Raw genomic sequence first — 4031 nt, forward strand, 5'->3', positions numbered from 1 at the left:
AAACCAATATTATCTTCTTAAACTTGTATGGTAGTCAGGAGGATCACTTTCTAATGTTTATTGATACATTTAGAGGGAGGGGATCTAAAGTAATGCTTTAAAATTCAGATTGGATTCATTTCTACCATTTTCTTAAATTCATGGTAGTTTCAGTAATCCCATGGTAATTGAGGACACAAGTTATCTAAATGACTAATGTCGTCTTTATGGCTTTCAGAAAGGACAGGAGACCGACAGGATATGATGATGATGGTGATGATGTTAAATGTGTTGCTTTAGGAACATCCATTGCAAATACATGGAATTCAATAAACATAGAATAGCATATCATGCAGTTTGTCGGTGCCTTTTCCTCCGTGTTGTCCTGGTTTGCTGTGCTGCCTCCTAGTCTCCACCATGGTTTGCTGTGCTGCCTCCTAGTCGCCACCATGGTTTGATGTGCTGCCTTGGGATGCTCAAATCGCTCAGAGAAAGGAGTACGAATGTACGGCTTCCCCACTGACACAGAGCGGAGGAAAAAATGGCTGGCTCAAGTCAGCAGGAGCAATTTCACGACCAACAGCAACAAAATATGTGATTTATATACAAACACTGCATTTGCACTTTTTCACAAAACGAAAACCACACCATTGGGAAAGCTTAATGTTTTGTTTAATACAAAAAAACAGGGAAAGGCTTGAAAAACACTGAGAGTTGAGACTCAGGGTGCAGGGTGAGGGTCTCAGTGCAGGTATTCAGGCTCCATTGAACCCCCCTCTGGTTCTTGTGCTGAGAGAGGGAGCAACAGACAGGAGAAAGGGTTATACACACCTATATAGCACACCTATTGCCTTGGGGAGATAAGGTGTTTACTTATATAAAACAGTAGTATTAAACGTACCTTGTGTTTTCACTCTCACTTAAGTCCCTCTCCCTTTGCCATCAATCCAGAATCAGCTGGGCTGCAACATTATACATAATCACAAGGACACAATATGGCTCTGCTAAAAACACTCACTCTTACACTCACCAAAGTTATATTTATCTAATATTTAACTCCCTCCACCCCCGCATACAATCCCGTTTAGAAGCCCCTCTTCTCTAATTCAACATGTTGGACGAAATGACATAGAGAGAACGGAATTTACAATTAAAAGGCTGTTCAACGTGTGTTGCTAACTTGCTTCGGTATGCTAGCTTAATCTGTTATCTGTAAACGTTCCCTAAATCTACTAATTTAGGGATAATCCACTGACATCCTTTAATACACATGTTCATTTGAATCAGATGTACTGATAATATCCGCAATATACATCTTTAAACTTCTTCTTACCTTTAAAAGTCCGTCACGAACGGTGTATTATGCTGCAACTCCACAGCTCTGCCAGCCTTGGCGCTAACTTCCGGGGAACGATTGAGAGGCTCCACGATCCGCCATTGCTGTAAAAAAGTGGTCCATTAGAGTGAACGGAGATGTCGTAACTCTTCTATTAAATGGCTCTGGATTGATGCATTTCACTTCAACATTTAAAAAAAAATCATACATTTTCTTTTCACTGCAAACGGGTCCCACAGACCCAAACAGCACACAAAGGTTAAAGGTAAGCATATCATAATGTTAAAATGTGCTAAATATATACACTGCAAAAAAACTGAAAAAGAGGAGTAAAAGTAGCTCACGACTTGTTTTATTTTTTTGAAAGTAGCTCTCATCCTAAAAAAGGTTGGAGACCCCTGTTATAGAACGATACATTTGACCATTTTAAGCTTGGCCTACCATTTTATTGGAGCGGCGAGGAACAGGTGGGGCTTGAAAAGGCCCACCTGTTCAAAGTGGGGAATGGCAGAAAAAGTTTGAGAACCACTGCATTAATAAGACGAGAGAGTTTCAGCTGGAGAGTGCGTGCGGACCTGTCGGTTAGATAACAGGCGTGTGCAAGTCCTGCATCTGTGTGATACAAATGTGTGTAAAATGATATTGGGCGCTGTAATCACTCATCTGGTTACGTTATTGACCCCCCCCGACCCAAAAAAATGGGCTTCCCCTAAATGTTTCCCCACGCCACGCTACTGGAATCAGGAGCTCCTGAGACCAGCGCCTGTTTGGATCTAATCAAGTAAAAATGAAATGTGGTTTGTACTGAAATAGAACAATTCCAAGTCCTTGCTGCTTGTTGTGTCCCCAGGTCCTGCTGATGAATAAAGAAATAAATCCTGCAGAGCTGGACTTCCTCCTGAGATACCCTGTCAAACCAGCTGTGGTATCACTAGGGTTGCAAAGGGGCGGAAAGTTTCCATGGGAAGTTAAGCTGGGGAATTTTGGAAATATTCGATGCAAAATTAAACAAAAAACATGACATTTCAACAGATTTTTAAAAAAAAAACATTTTTTAAGTAGAACAGAACAAGTTTTAATTATTCTATTGAACAATTATTTGTCTAATTGAAGAACGAAAACAGGAATGTTGAGTTAACTATTACTCATCCCCCCCAACCCCATTCATTTAAAAAATGCACCCCCCATCCAAAAATCCCTACAAAGTCTCATTCAAAATGTCAAATGAAAAGAGCCCTTCTCCCTCCAAAAAGTCCCATTAAACATGCACATCTTCCTTCAAGCGATCCTCTGCATTTTTGCTAAACCCTTTCAGTCAAAATTATGCTAAAATGTACTTTCCCCAACTATATTTAAGTTCCCTATGAAGAGCCAACCTTCAATTTTGAAAATTCCCAGTTTATTCTCGTTAATTCCCGTGGAAAGTTTCCATCTTTGAAAATTCCCGGAATTTTGCAACCCTAGATATACGATACGATATCACCGGTGGATTTCCTCACCAACCACTCCTGGGGGGAGTACATTAAATATAATGTTATGAAATGCAAAGAGGTATGACCTGGGACCTCAATTATAAACGTGGCGTACGCTCAAAAGATGGTGTATGCCAATTTATAAGAAATCTTAGCGATTTATAAAAAACAAACTTGACGAGAAAGTTAGTTTTTTATTTTGGACCCTTTGGCTCCTCGTTCCATCAAAGGTAACACTGCCAAGAGGGTTTGCTTATAGTACATTCAGGCCCAATCCCAAACCACACCCTACCCACTCCTACTCCGTGGCGGAGTGACACTCGCAGCTCAACGATGCTCCCTCCTGTCAGATGGAGGGTGTAAATACAGCGGCAAGCTTTGGGACGGCCTCCACTCTCTCCGGCAGAAACAGGAAATGCCGTAACTGTATGTAACAACAGTTTCAAATCAGCATCTCTTGGACATGTTTTTTCTTTAATTGTGTTTTTTGTAAAGCTCTTTTAGTTTTAAAACTGATGTTTATAAGCTTCTTCGTTTTTGCAACAGTCTGTAAATATACACAACTTTATAATAAAATGTGTGTGTGTGTGTGTGTGTGTGTGTGTGTGTGTGTGTGTGTGTGTGTGTGTGTGTGTGTGTGTGTGTGTGTGTGTGTGTGTGTGTGTGTGTGTGTGTGTGTGTGTGTGTGTGTGTGTGTGTGTGTGTGTGTGTGTGTGTGTGTGCATACTTGTACTGTAGGCTTTTAACACATCCTGCAGATGTAGCCTATTAGAAACATTCATCAGCTCTATATTTAAAATCACATACTGAATGTCCCCCAAAGTAGAATTTTCAGAAACACTATTGAAACATTAGAGGGGACCTATCATGCAAAATGCACTTTTTGATATCTTTTATACATAAATGTGTCCCCGGCGTGTCAGGGAACTCGCAAAGTGTCAGAAAATAAAACCCTCTCTCTTTTCCTCCGTGCGCACATCTCTGAAAACGGGGCTACAACGGAGCTTATCCAGATTTGCTGCGGTCATGACAACATTACTAAAATGTGGGCTGGCTTTGCACCCACGGGCCAGAAACAATGCACAACGTGTTTTGGAAGTAATATGGTCTATGTTTATGTAACCCATATGAATATAGGGCTACTAGACCCCGACATGTTGTTTCTGCATGGAGCACCCTATAATGTACACTCAGGGTAATGAGTGGCGCGAATCACTCCGCCTCTCTCTCTCTCTTTTTCCCTG

General features: G+C 41.0%; 1 long non-coding RNA gene across 1 annotated transcript; it reads right to left on the reverse strand.

The window, feature by feature from the left end:
* Positions 1-673: 673 nt before the first annotated feature.
* Positions 674-1468, reverse strand: LOC139432968 (uncharacterized). Its single transcript, XR_011642536.1, has 3 exons — positions 1313-1468; positions 881-941; positions 674-768 (listed from the first exon to the last, which is right to left on the reverse strand). It is a non-coding gene; the product is annotated as an uncharacterized lncRNA (long non-coding RNA).
* Positions 1469-4031: the final 2563 nt, after the last annotated feature.

This window comes from Pseudochaenichthys georgianus, chromosome 23, assembly GCF_902827115.2.
Source record: "Pseudochaenichthys georgianus chromosome 23, fPseGeo1.2, whole genome shotgun sequence".
Taxonomy (NCBI): domain Eukaryota; kingdom Metazoa; phylum Chordata; class Actinopteri; order Perciformes; family Channichthyidae; genus Pseudochaenichthys; species Pseudochaenichthys georgianus.